Raw genomic sequence first — 15842 nt, forward strand, 5'->3', positions numbered from 1 at the left:
CCTAAAAATGCTGCAGCATATCGTACTACTTAGGTTCTTAATATTTTCGGAGAATCCAAATTTGGAAATCGTCCAAAATCCTTAAACTACCAACCCAGACAATAACATTTAAAACGACGCAGCAGTAAAATTTCACATAAAATTAGCAAAAATTCAATGTATGACCCAGTTGTGCATTTTGAAACGATCAAGGTCGTGTTTGTGACCCACGCGATAAAAAAGGTTCCCCATCCCTGGTATAGGTCATCACTAATGTAAAGCTTCAGTCACGGCATTTCCCTTAAAAGACACTATAGGTTGAAATATCCTACGACAAACACATTGTCATTCACCCGGTAATCAACACGCCTTTACAGGTTCCTAACCCATGGACAATCCGCTCAGTTGCGGTTTCAAGCGTAAATGTCGTTGAGCCTGAGCCGCCGTCATGTTCAATTCAATACCTTGCTTTTCTGAGCATCGCCTTGAACTATGAGTACTCGTACAGCTGTTTATGGGCTTTACTTTACTGGATAAAACTTTTTCTTATTCTTATTTTGTACGGAAACCTGTTCTTAGTCCTATTTTGTATTTTGAACAGATGCAATTTAGTTTTAACGCTTGTAAAACCTTTATCACCGATGTTGCTTGGGGCTTGGGGCTCATATTACTTAAACTCGTAATAATTAAAACCTTATTCTTGCAAGTCGTATGTCTTGTTTGCTTACCAAAAGTCCAGTAAAGAAAATTCAATCCCTAATTTTTATTCTTTTTTCATAGTACGCGAATAGAGTTAACTTTGGAGCACAACGGAAAACCTAAAAAGGCAAAATATTTAGAACTTTTACTAGCCTTTGAAAATAGCTATGGTTGATTTTTTCAGCATTTTATTTACACGATAAAGCAAAACTTACCAAAAGCTTGAAAATGTTTTTTAAATATTTGTGTGATCCGGTTGTAGTTTCGACTTTGGTACACACCTCCACTGTGAAAACTCAAGCAAGTTCAACTCGCCGTGACAGAAGACAAATACCACGATGGTTAGAAAGCGATATGGTTGATTCGCGTTGATAACAATCGCCATACTTCGCTTGGGCCCTGTTTAAAAACTATTTGAAGTGAAAATGCAAACTTTTAAATAAGCTTCGCCATCTATACAGATTGAGCCCGGTTTTACAAAGTTATCATTTTTTTGGTTTGGGTTGGTGCAAAAAGATGCTTTGTAGAACAACATTTTTTTTTATAAAGTTTACTTTTAAGTTGTGTTGTCCTGCTGGTTACCGGTGATTTTCGTTCATGGTGCGTTGTCGAATTTTATGAATGTTGTTCCATTCTATACATTAAAAATTATGCTAAAAAAATAGGTAAGCAAGACTTATGCACACTATATACATACCTTGATAACCTGGTAATCTTAATGAATTTTCATATTTCTTTAAGCGCGATTTTCAAGTAATATTATATCATGGGTGACCCAACTTTTTTAATCTGAGGGCTATATATGTGCGTACTATATGTTTTTCAACCTATATGGGTTGCAATTCAAAATTGGGTCATAGTTCAATTTTATTGAATCATCGCTTGCAGTATAGGTAGTTTGCATGGTTATATTTATTTAGATTGGTTATGACCAAGACTTATCTAAAATAGAGAAATAATAATAGGAAGACATATCTCTTATTAATTAAATTCGAACTGATTTATGTTATTATTCATGTCGTGTTTTGTCACTTTAAGCTTACAAAGAGTTGAGCGAAGAGAATTTGGTCGCAAAGTCAGAGTTAAATATTAATTGATTATTTCATAGTCATCTTTTTGAAAACGCTGATCTTTTTTACGAAACAATCTTTTACATTCCATTAGCATTTCACTGTGGGTGAGCTGTACTGTTTTTCCGACTGGCCCCTCATATGGTGATTGCAGACTACATTTTGCGTGTAGACACTGTGCCATGTTGTCCTCTAGAATTGGTGGAGTGGAGTTTATTTTGATTTTCTTCATGTACCGCAACCGAAAACATTTTCAACTGGCATTGACTTTGTTGACAGGAAGTTCAAATACAAATTACTCCACCACAAATCCCAGCATTGGGACGAAACAGAATCTGGCCTTTGTTTGATGTGGCAGTAGAAGGAGTTCAAGCAAAACCAATTTAGCGCAATAAGCTGATACAGTTCAATTGTTTTAACTTCACGTTTGTAGTTCTACTTGCTTTGTTTAGATTTTGAAAGAACTTGTGTAATACTTTAAGACCTGTTTGTCACATAACTCTTTCCATTTGGCTGCAATAGCATGTTAGGTCAACACATTAATTGCTGGGATGTTATAGTTTGTTAGGTTTTGCTGTATTGCTGTACCAGTGCAATTCATTGGGAAAAAAGGGTGCTTAAACACTTTTTTAACATGGACCGCTAAAATATTTTTTGGTTTGCGTTGCCCAAAGGATGACGTCATAGAAAATAGACCTTGAGCTACTGTATATTTTGGTCGAACTTCTGCGCAAATATGCAACCACAAACGAGACTAAATTGATTTGAAAACATGACGAGCGTTTTGCCTTAAATAAGTATATTTTTTTAATTCTATATAGTTTTTAAATAATGCACAAATATTTAGTAGGGTTTTATGAACCCTAAAAAACTTACCCACATAAGCCTACCCCCAAGGGACTCACGGACCTCAGTTTAAGGATTCTGCATTAGGGTGAAACGGCAAATTTAAAGTTTACAACACTAGATATATGGGTGACAAAGCTCCCTTGACGCGTAAACTGGGCAAATATTTACAGCCAAAGTGCAGACAGATTTGTCTATATTGCTGAATTTTAAATGTTCAAGTTGAGCTGTTATTCTTAAAGTTTGACAAAATATGGTGCGTAACCCATAACAAACAGCGCGTGAACCGTTTCCTAACAATATGGCAAAAACCGTTTGATGCACATTGTTGCCCAACCTGCAAAATACTCTGTTCTATTTTGAAAGCATCGCTTATCCAGCATATTGTAACGTTACCTGAAGAAGTTTTGTAAAAAAAACATAATTGGTTTCTTTTTCCTTAAAGTTTAAACAGGGTTTTATTCTTTGTTTGCTAATACTAAGTGCCGAAAAATCAATTCTCACTCAAAAGTTTATGTTGTATAAATACCGTCATCGAGTATACCTATTCAAATTATTTGCTTGCCATTTTGTGATCACAATATCGTAAAGGTTCGTTCGAATAAATTGCAAAGCTTTTAGATAATGTTACAATTTTATGCTTATTTAAACCAAATTTGAAAAATTAATGCATAATAAACGCGAGGGTTATATAATGCCATTAAATAAAAACTACAAAACAATTTTTTTGGTTGTCCTAATAAGATTTTAATCATCGTCCTTGCAAAATGTAGTTTATTCTATAGCGTCAAATTACCCGTGGTATAGGAGGGCGAATTCATAGAGGAGGTGTATAAGTGGCGTCAGTCGCCCCCAAATCTACCTAAATGCCCAAAAAATTGTTTTAACCCATTTTGGTAAATCGTTTTAACCCAGAGGCGTCGTTCTCCTTATCGCACCCTAAAAGTTGGACGTTTTAGCACCAGTTAAAAATATAGCCTACTGTGTAGTCTTTTTATCGCTTTGCGCTAATCGAAAACATCTTTGTAATGCAGCTTTTCTAGTGCAAGTAAAACCCCTTTTCCCCACAAACAAAATCCTGGATATGCTCGGATATGCGGTCGTCATTACACTTCAGTAATTATACTCAGTTGACGAAACTCTATTTAGACGCTGTAGCAACCACCAACAGAAATGCACCAGTTTACATACACGGCTAACAAATGAAGTGTCTTTGAAACCATGCCAGACAAGTGCTCTTTAGAATTTTTCGCTGACATATATCTATCAATTGCGGTTTAGGGATTTATGTGCTAAACATAGCGGAATGTAGTACAAAGTGACTTTACTCAAAACCCAACCCAAGCTTTCTCAAACCCAACGAGCGCAACAATGCGTAATTAACTCTTAACAAAAAACTAGGCTAAGTGGTAACGAGGCGTTACGTTCGTAAAGCGGTTCACTCCCGCATGACGTCATAACTTATAATTTACGGAGTCTAGTTATGCCATTGTCGAAATTTTATTAAAAAAATAATTTTCATTAAATTAAACGTTGCTTTTTTTTTGATATTTAAATTATGAACTGCTGTTTGTTGATGCGTCGCTAACCTTAGATTAAATTCAAGTTACAATTCTATTCTCTACATATATTGACCCACATTTTTAGTTCTAATATTTTATCCCTGTCTACTGTAACTTTAAAAACCGGTTTTAAAAGTTAATTTATTCGAGCCGGAGCTGAGCTGGAACATTAATAATTGTTCCGAACCAAAACCGGCGCTTAACCGGATTCCGAAAAAATCCTTGAACTCGAACCTGAACCGGAAAATGGTTCGATTCCTTGGTTCGCAACTAACGTTTTATGAAATCTTTAGGGGTTTATTCCTCCATAAAATCGTCTTAACATGTGCGCAAACATTGCGAGCTTATCTTTTCTATGAAGTTTTGCACTCGGGCAAAGGCAGAACAAATTCCCCACGCTACCCCAAGACCCCTTTCACCCATGCGGTTTGTTCCAGAACGTGAAAAACGAAGCGTTACGCAACTTGACGTCTGGTAACCCAATCGGAATGTCGTCAAAACTTTTTCTAGTCGGAAAAGTTTGTTTCTGCAGGGTGAGCTCAACGCATTGATGTGGCTATGGTTCAGTCTAGGAGTCTTGAACTCTTTTTGCGCGGGCCACTAAAGAGAAAATATGTACGCGTGGACGGCGTGGCAGGTCTTTTCCTATGACATCATTGATTGACGCCGTGAAACAACACTTAAGAGACCTGCTATTTTATGTCAAACTATATCTAATGTCGACGTCGAAATTGAAACCGTATCATAATACTTTCAGGTGAAGATGTCAAAGTAATTTGTTTAATATTCTATTTTTTTGGTTGAATTTAGTGCACATATTTTATGGTAAACTGCATACTAAGAGCTCAATTAGGCGATCATAGGCCGCCGAAAACTGCTTCACGTACCACTATTTAAGAAACCTGCAGTTTTATGTCAAACTTATGCGTAAAACTGACGTAGAACGCGCCAAAGCGAATATTTATGATTTAAAAAAAAAAAATTATATTTATTAAGCCATCACTAAGATTTCAATAGACCCCAAGTGGTTCAAATACTGGTTTAGACCCTATTATATGTTGCTGTATAATTTAAAAGCGAATAGATGGGCAAAAACACCTTTGCGTCCAATTTATTTTACCTTCCTGTTTTTTTAGTGAAATAATTTATTTTTAACGTTGCCACACGTTTTAGTTTAAACAAAACAATAAGTTAAGCATTATGTTGTAGGCACTTTTTTACCGTCGTAGTGTTTTCCTTGTTGTACTCCTAAAATATTGGTAACCAATTTGTTTGCGTGGGACGAACATGATTGGTTTATATTAGCCCAACAAAAACAAGTTAGGCCATATAATAATTAAGTTAGGCCATATAATCGATTAATGATCTTAATGTAGACTGATCCAGCAATTTGCAATCAAAAGAGCACTGAAACTTCTATATTTTAAACTTGAAACTACTTTAACATTCCAGCTGGCAAAAAAGATAGCATCTCATTTAAAAGATGGCATCTCATTTAGATGCCGAAATCGCCCCCCTGAAAATATCGAATAACCCCTTTTGGGGTAATTACCCAAAGGTTAAGAACTTCTGAAGTTACAGGCTCGAGTAAAAAACAATGAAAAACCCTTCAAGAAGTTGATTAATAAACACAATCGCCGCGTTTTCGATTGCATTGTTGCAGAGTGCACGAGGGTAAAGTGCAACTAGGCAGTTATTGCGAATCACTAGAGCGGAAAATCGACCTGGGGAATTCAAGCTTACGGGCAACTTTTTGACCTGGGCGCTGTTTATTAGCGGATTTGCAATTTGTGTGCTTCTGCTATTTTTTGGCGCCTCTAAACAATATAAATGGACTTAAATTCCTTCTAAAAATTTAAATCCTTTCAGACACCAAGTCGCCCTGCTTGGTATGGAAAGTTTTGAAATGTAAATCTCAACTTTCGAGTGGATTTGTTTCGCATTATCTACTGTTTATATTTTCAGCTTAGAGCGTTATTGGGAGTCTGCATCATGATACTGTAGTAATGCATTGTTTAATGCTCGTATCCCCGCTAGTTCCGCAATAAGCCTCGTGGTATTTTGTTGTTGCACAAAACGAATGTGAAACGAGTAATCGGGTTTATGAATGCGGAACAATTGTTGTGTAGGACTGTAGGGGGTCGCTTGTACACCAGTGTTTTGTTGCAAAAGCTATGGAATCGTTGATTTTCTTCTTGACCGTAAAGCAACAGAAACGTTTTTGTCCGTTGTTGGCCGTCAACAATCTAATTTGGTCGATCTTAATCACTGCAAGCTATGGATTTCTCTACCAAAGCCACTATATTCGATAAACCCGTGTCTTCAAACGTTTCGACAATACCTCATGCCATCAATGAAATCGCCCCCCCCCCCCCCAAAAAAAAAAACGATTTTTCAACAATATTGTGATTTTTTGTTCTAATAATAATAAAGGGAAACCACGGAAACCATTATATAAGTAATAAAATGAAAGAGGGTCACTGAAGTCCATTTGTTCTGTTTAGTTATAAAGAACTTCATACTGTAAATTCTCGAAAATTATCAAGCGCCCTATTATGACTTAAAATGCCGGTGGCACCCTATGTTCACGAATTAGGCCCTAACGTGTAGGTTATTCGGTTAGGGAGAAATAGCTCTAGTTTGACTCACATTCTAGGATCGCTAATATTGTTTCCACCTGTCTGCGCTCAAACTAGATAGCATTCCCGTGACAGGTTACTGACAGCACCTGATTCAACACGTCGGCGTTAATCCTGTCTGATTGCCCAAAAAATAAACAAATTAGGGGTATACAGAACACTCTTACCGGTACATATTGGCATTCATATGACGCTTGCAAAATATGGAAAATAAATTTAAATAAAATTAATGTTGATTTTCTAAAAAAAAAGCTCGACTTAATTTTAAATGTGAGTTATTAGCAACTTTACTGCAGTGCGTCGTCTGTCCAACAGCATCTGTTTTCTGTGGAATGTAAGATGTTGGGATCATGAGTCTGACGGTCAGTTTTTCAGGGTGTCGAGTAAACTGACTGTACTTTTTGGATTCAAGTGCTGATAAGATTGTGAAAGGTTCGGTTCGTTAACTGCGCGAGCTTGGTATATGAACCTTCAAGTCGAACTACTTCAGTGCTGACTCAGGATTCGTGGCCGATTGGCATGCAGTGCATTCAGAAGGTGTGTATCCATCAACTTACATCTTAGGTTCCGCTTATTTCCGACAGATGCGGCCGAGTGGAAGCACCTGCCCCCCCCCCCCCCGGAAAAAATACAATGACGTCACGCTGATCACGCTGATTAACTTGTTGTGTTTGAACCTTTGTGTTCGACAAATGACCGCATGCTTTTTTATTAAGAAAATTTTTTTTTACATTTGACAAAAAGTCGGCGTTACATTATTTTATTTTTTATTTTTTACGCAAATTTATTTGCAAATTTCTAAGCATTTGAGCAGTCGCTGCACGTTAGGCGCTTCACAAAAATAACAACTATGAGTTATTCCGTCTCAAAAAACATATTTTTTTTTTCATTTTGCAAATCAGGATTTGGTCAATGCCGAACAAATATGAATTGAAAAAAAAAGTGAAAAACAATTTTGTTCAACCTTGAAATAAACTTATTTTATTCCTGGCCGTAAGTAACACAGCATTGTGAGAATTAAAAAAACTCAACAAGTCTAGCAAAGGGCAAACAATCAATAACCCCAAAGTAAATATCCCCAAATAAACGTCACTTTTGTTCTCGGCTGGAAAGCTTTGAAGGAACTTGGTGATACATGTGACCCCCTCGTACGGAGTTATTTTCCGTATATTAAATAAAAACATTATTATCAAACGAAATTCGCGGTAAATTGATAGAGAATTAGCATTTTCGTACACCTACAGGGGTAATATATGACGATGCCAAGTGGATGGGTCCTCGTCTATAACTAGGTAAAGGTTTTGGTCCACATCTAATAACCAAATACCATTATAATTATAGCCGTTATTTGCTCTCAGTTACAGTGATTTCAGCTCTGAAATGAGTGTTTTTCTTTAATTCGCTTTATTAAAGCAAATTTAGGCTTAATAATTTTATAAAAGAACCTCGAAATGCTTGAATTTGATTTATTTTTCTTCTCAGAACGTGGTAATGACGTAATTTAGTATCGAATCGTATCGCGATATTTTTGTGCAAAATAACGGACATCCCCACCGCTAAATATGCGTAAGAGCTGTCAAAGTATTAGAATCCGAAGACCCGTTTTTTGGAGGGTTTTATATTGCCAATGTCTACGGAACTCGCAAAGTTGATTTTTCCGCAGATGAGTAAAACCACCCCCGCAATTACAACATCACGGCTCGTCAAACGTAAGCCTACAGTAAATAAGGGCGTCTGCTGTTGGATCCAATAAAAATTTACGATGTTTTCCAAGAAATTGATGTTCGTCAAAGTCACATGATGGTTCGTCATAACCGGCGTTGTGGAATCCATCACACGTTAGAAAACACACGCGACGTTCACTACCCACGGGTATCCACATGTGTTTTGAGAATTTCCCACAAATTACACAACCTTGGTGGAAGGCAGAAAGGTTTTATGTGTGGGTTTATTGCTCTTGGGAAAACAAACGTACCCCTGTAAATTACGCTGAAACGATTCGGAAAGCCGTTGTTCTATTGCTTACGACAAAATTCGTCAAATAAATGACTGAAGTCGCAAAGACTGTGGTTTAAATGGGTACTTGTATGTTCCCTTAACTCTTGCAATATAATAAAACGCAATAAGTCATGCTATTGTAGAACAGTGGTTATTGACCTGTTTATTGCGGTAACCTTTACTGGAAGTTTTTTTTTTTTGACTGGAAGATACTGATGTCTTTTAATTCCCTGTCTTTATTTTGCGTATGCACTACAAAATACATGCATCAAGGCAACAATAAAATTGAAGTTGAAAAAGCGTCTATTACACGTTTTACTGTTGAGCACTATCCCCTGTTATATCATTGTCACAATTACATCTTTTTTATCATCAAAATTGCCCATTTTGTGGTATTTACACTGGGGGGACAGCCAGGCATGGAATGTTTGAATTTTTTTGCGAAAATTCCAATAGAGCACGTCTGTCGTCTTTATGCTTCCCACGCAATAGTTCACGCAACTACCACAGATCACTGCATTTTGTGGCAGTCATATGATCTCCATTATCTGATTCGGCTTCCTGCTCGAAGGCTGGCGTGACAAATTCGCTGAAATCCAAAGGTATATCTTTTGTTTTTCATGGGGATGGTTTTAGTTCGTTTTAGGAGTGGGATTCGTCGAAACTTTTTAGGCATGTCCTTCTTACCGACACCGTGAAAAATATGGCGTGCCGACCTCGGTAAAATAAATATTAGGTTGATTCTTGTGCAGCTGATTTTGGTTTTTGTTGTAGGATTGTTGTTTTATCGATCTTTGTTGATGGCCGTTTATGTCTAAATTGTTTTTTGTCTAGAGCAGGGGTCGGTAACCTTTCGTATACAGTGTGCCAGTTTATGAATAATTTTAAAATACCAACAACTCGCGTGCCAAACATTTTTTTATGTTTGGTTTTGCATTGGCAACCACGGCTACCGAGTCGGTTAAAAACAACCCGAGTCCGACTACAGCCAAATGTGCGATTTCATCGAGTCTCGAGTCTGGCTCAGACCCTACACCCTATATTTCACACATTTACGAAACTAAAATAAGATGGGTATTCAGCAATCCACTCATAGGGGTCATAGAAAATATGACATCATATGCCTTATCTGTTTCGAAATTTGGTACTGCGCATGCGCACACGTTAGACTCTTTTTGCTTAGTCTTACTCGAGTCCCGAGTTGACTCCGCAGCCCCCCTGTGACTCTGACATATAATTTACGAATCTTGGGAGAGACGTCATTAAACCTAATTTTATAAGTTAAATTCTGTAAAGATATTAAAAAAATGAACTGTCACTGACACAACACTGTGCTCACTATTTTGGAATATACTTTACGCTTTTCAGCCGATACCTAGAAGTGTTAACTATCAGTTTCGCTTTTAGCTTGGTCTCTCAGTCGCACAAAAACACACGTGCTTAATTACTCTTAATGTAGAATGCCCTGCTTTAACGCACAAAACATCCCGCCAATTTTAGGGCATTATGACATATTACGAACGGTTAGTCGTAAACAACAAGTTTAAGGTCCACAAAAAATAATGTTAACATGGCCGAATCATTTGGCGTGCCCTGCAAAATCATCCCGCGTGCCACTTTGGGCACGGGTGCCAGGGGTTGCCGACCTCTGTGTTAGAGTGTCATATGATTTCCAGATTTATTTCACTATAGTCAACTTTTTTGTGGGGTTCCCAGATTTTTTTTGAACGATGTGATTTCCACTAAAAAAATGTTTTCTTTCTTTGAATTCGCGAATATTGATAAGAGTTGGACTTTCGCGAACCTTTTCGATAAAAGTTCAGCCTTTGGACTCAAATAAGAAAGTATTTTCTTTAAAATGTCTTGATGCTATGACATGTATTCGTTAGGACAGCCAAGGACCTTTGTTATTCTACAAAGGTTTCTGCATTAATAGCAAAGAGTCTACCAAATAATTGCTGATTAAATAAAACCTGTTGCTTTATTTGGGTCTAATCTAACAATTAAAAGAAAAATTATATGTAGAAATAAATTAGGTGAGACCAGTATATTAATGAAAAATGCATTAAACATATCTTTATTTGACGAAATTAATTGAATGCTTTGCAATGATCGTTTATTCGTTTTGAACTTTTATAATGGATTTCTGTTCGTAAACAATCCCCAAATGACATTAATTCATCTTCTGATGCGTTATTAAAAGTCCAAAATTGTTTTTCAAGGCCTAAATTTGAAAAATAACGCGTTTATCCTCGGATCGCAACAGACGTTTATTTTCTCCGATTTGTTACAAGGTAAACAAAAAAAAAACAGGTCAAAAACAAAAAAGTTCGAAATGAGGATACTGAACTGTTTGTTATTCAGCGTTCATAAATAACATTTCGCACGATTGGAAAAATTACCTTAGGGCAGCGCTTCTTAATTGATCAACCGAGACGAACTATTGTGCGTCATATAAGGTAGACGGGGGGGCCGCGTGCAAAAACCGACGGCAAAAACTAATAATCAGAAAATATAAATCGAAAGTGTTTTCAATTGCATTTAAAGGAGTATTCGAAAATATGAAACGCAAGAATTTTTACACTGTGAGGCCTATGCAATACAACATGCAAGCAATTTTAATTTGAGAAATACCAGAATACCCCTAAACTATTTGGCTCTCGCTTCGCTTGCTATAGCTGCGCCGAAATATTTTTCGAGGTATACAGGTGCGCTAAGTTCTGAATAGGGTTCACAAATACTGCTTTGGGGTACAAGGGTAAACCAGAGGACATTTGGGTTTTCGAAATAAAATCAATTACAGAAACGCATGGCTTAAAATGCACGCAACTTTACACATCGCTACAATTCTGCAAATCATAGCAAGTTTTTAATCCTATTCTTCTTCCCTACTATCAGGACTGACGTTAAGATTTCGCCGAATCAAACGGTGTATGTGTTTGCGCTGCTGTTAGTTTCGTTAGGATTGTTATTTCATCGAATCTCTTTGAGCCTATTCTTCGTATCCACTCCCAAGCATGGCGTACTAATTTATTTAATTCAAAAGTTTTTTTTCTGTGCTGCCTTTAGTTCTGTAAGGATTGTTGATTCAACGAAACTTGTTAAGCTTATTCTTCTTACTTACCTTTAGGACCGAAGTAAAGACTTCGTTGAATCAAAAGGTATTTTATTTTTCTTTAGCGTTGATTTCAGATTAGTGGGATTTTGATTCTTTATACCTACCTCTATAGGACTTACGTAAAGATTTCGCTGAATCTAAAGGTATTTTATTTTTTTCTAGGTTACTTTAGTTAGGTTAGGATTGTTATCGAAACATCTTTCCGTTTATTCCTTGTATCCACCCCCAAACCTTGCGTACTAATTTAATTAAATTAAAATGTTTATTTTTCTTCCGTTCTGTTATTTGTTCTGTTGGGCTTGTTATTTAGTCGAAATTCTTTAACTTATTCTTCCTTCATACCTCTAGGACTGACGTGAAAAATTCACCGAATCTAAAGTTATTTTATTTTTTTTTCTGTGCTGCTTGCTGTTATGATTGTCATTTTATCGAAACTCTTTAAGCTAATTCTTCGTATCCACCCCATGGCTAGCAAACTAAATTCTTTAAATCCAAGGGTATTTATTTTCTTCTAATCTGATTTTTGTTATTTAGGGTTGGTTTTTCATCGAAACTCTTTAAGCTTATTCTTCCTACATACCTCTAGGACTGACGTAAACATTTCGCTGAATCAAAAATTGTTTTATTTTGCTTTTGTGTTGATTTCCGATTAGTGGGATTTTAATTTCATCGAAACTCTTTAGCTAATTCTTTATACCTACCTCTATAAGACTGACGTAAAGATTTCGCTGAATCTAAAGGTATTTTATTTTTTTCTAGGTTGCTTTGAGTTCGGTTAGGATTATCGAAAACATCTTTCCGTTTATTCCTCGTATCCACCCCCAAACCTTGCATACTAATTTAATTAAATCAAAAGGTTTATTTTTCTTCCGTTCTAACATTTTTTCTGTTAGGCTTGTTGTTTCCCCGCTTACTTTATTCTTTGTTCTTTGTTCCGACACCCAGAACTGACGTAATGATTTTGCTGAATCATAAAGTAGGCTACTTTATTTTTCTTCTGTACTGCTTTTGTTGTGTTATGATTGTTATTTATTTGGGAGTATTTATCTTATAAGTGATACCTACCTCTAGTATTGACGTAAAGATTCCGCTGATTTTTTTTGTATTCTTCAGTAATTTCTTTAAGTTTTGTTAGGATTGTTATTTCGTCCATAATCATTACCTTTATCTTTATACCTACCTTTAGGACTGAGGCAAAAATTTCGCTGAATTAATTGTTTCTCATATTTCTTCTGTGCGGGTTTTAGTTCTGTTATGATTGTTATTTAGCGAAACTCTTTAAACTTATTCTTCGTATCCAACCCCAAGCCTGACGTAATCATTTATTTAAATCAAGAGGTATTTTTTTTTCGTTCTGATATTTGTTGTGTTAGGTTTGTTATTTCATTTTTCGCTGCTTTCAGTTCTGTTAGGATTGTTATTTATCGAAACTCTTTAAGCTCATTCTTCCTACATACCTCTAGTACTGACGTAAAGATTTCACTGAATCAATAGGCATTTTATTTTACTTCTATGATGCTTTAAGTTTCGATAGCGTTCTAATTTCATCGAAACTCTTTAAACTTATAAAGCTTGCTAGTCGCGTTTTTATATCTAGAAACAACTTACTTATAGGGTTTCTCAAGTTTTATCCATTTGGATCTTCGCCACTATTAACAATAGACTATATATACTAATGCACCAACCGTTTGACCAACTATAGCCATAACGTTTGCAAAATCAATATTACCTTTCACACAATTACCCCACAAAACGTCAAAAGAAAGCCGTCTGGAAGCTTAAAAACGGCTATTAAGCTAGATTTTGTTCGTGGGGGACTTATTTAATCGATTAGGTAAAATTGTCCCCCTAGTAAATTTACATTATATAATTTAAACCATGAATGATCAGATTCGTTTGTATTAGTGAGGAAGTAACTTTCTATAAGTAAAAATACTATGTTTGTTTACTTGATTAGACCTATTGATTAAGGTATATATTTGATGGCACCTAGAGATGGCTGTACGACTTACTATTACCTTTTCCCACTTCTGTCCGATATTTTTATATACGGTTTGGGTCTTTAGTTTGCTAAGTTTCGGATTCTATGAGTTACCGCGTTCTTGCGTGTAAACATTAAATACGCCACACTGACGAAACCAATCGTCAAAATTCCAACTGATAGGATAAAAAACAATACTTGACCCATCTCCCCAAAAAGCCAAACATGCACCTTATAACCCTAATAGTGTGCTTTGATTTATTAATTTAAACGCTGTGGTAGGATTATATACCATGACGCCGAAAAATGCTAAAATGTTAAGGTAGTTTGTTTCTATTACATTGTTATGTCTGTGGGAGACCTTATACGTAAGTTTCGAAGCCTAATAAAAAAAGAGTTGTCATGTCGTACAGGTTATACCTGACAGGGACAGTTTTGTCAAAAACGGCATTGAGCAATAGACTTTGAGCGAATAGTGCCATTCCACCAAACGCTTAACGTCACTGATAGCTTCAGACCTGGATAATTGTTTTGTCGAAGCAATCTTCTGATACCCGATTACTTATATGATAGTGTTCGCCTATATTTCGTCACGGGCCAAAAGAGAAGTCTTTAATGCGTTGAAGGGTCGCACTTGGTGTAAGTTTACAGCTGCCTCCCCTGCCGGATTTTTACTTGACAGGCAAACGCGGTTAGGTTGAATTTGAGAATGTTATCGTGCAGACATACCTTGGCTCGATTTTCCAGATTTCGCGCCTCAGAAGATTTGACGGAAAATTGTTCTGCAATTTTACACCAAATCTTGTATTGCTAATGGGCCCCAGAAACAGTCGTAGCTATGGTCGCTTACGCTGGTTAACCCCCCCCCCCATTTTGTTATCTAAACCCGTCTTTCAATACTCCCTATTTATAGGGGATTATGTGTAACATGTGGGAGCAAAAAACATTTTGTTTTAATTAAAAAATAAAAGTTCCGTTTATAATATTTCAAATAATCCAGGAAAACGGTCAAAGGCAGCGCAAGTAGCGTATTACAAACTACTTAATTAATTTTTAAAGAACAGTTGTAAAACGGGTTTCTTACTTAAAAGCAGTTTCGTCTGATAAAACATAACAACCAAATAATAAAGGTAAAAATCATTGTTAATCTGAGGGTTAAAAACACGTTACCAATATAGTATTTTTGCTTTGCGGAAGTAAATTTTTTAATAATATAAATCAACGGATGGTTCAGCTTTCACATTTATTATGCAAATATACCAGGTACGTAATTTTACCTATAATTGTTTAAACGAGTGTTTCAACTAACCGAGTTCTTTCCGTTGCATGTCTTTCTTTAATACATTTTAATAAATAAAAAGGCGAAAGGAAAACAAACTACAATAGAAAATATTTTAGGCAGCTAAGGCCATTTACTTTTCTACATCGCCACACTTTATCTTTTCAAAGGAACTATTGTTTTTCGAGAACGCCAAATATTGCTCGGAAGTTCGCACTGAAGATAACATCGCGAAAAAGCGTAACATGCTCGGTGCACTTTCGGCATATTTACATTGATAAATTGCATACCTGCACATAAAAGGACGCAAATCACAAACCTTTTGCATGGTTTGTCGTTGTGCACCCCTAAGAGTAATTACTATAGTCGTGGCTAAAATACAAACATAGGATTTGATCCAAGATATAGTGCACTAGATGCCTTCGAAGAGGCTTACCGAAATTAACCAGCCTCTTCAGAAGTATGATCACACATATTTGTGTGTCAATCCAATGTTATCGAACATCACTTATAACAACCCCGAGTTTTCATACTTAATTTCCGTTGCATATCAGCATATGCCAGGGGTGGGCAAATGCATTCGATGGAAGAGCCATATGCAGAAAATACAAGTACCTGAGAGCCTCAAAAGTATTTTAAATAAAACGGTAAATAATGGTAAATAAAAGTTC

This window comes from Ascidiella aspersa, chromosome 8 (genome assembly GCF_963924565.1).
Source record: "Ascidiella aspersa chromosome 8, kaAscAspe10.2, whole genome shotgun sequence".
In the NCBI taxonomy this organism is placed as follows: Eukaryota; Metazoa; Chordata; class Ascidiacea; order Phlebobranchia; family Ascidiidae; genus Ascidiella; species Ascidiella aspersa.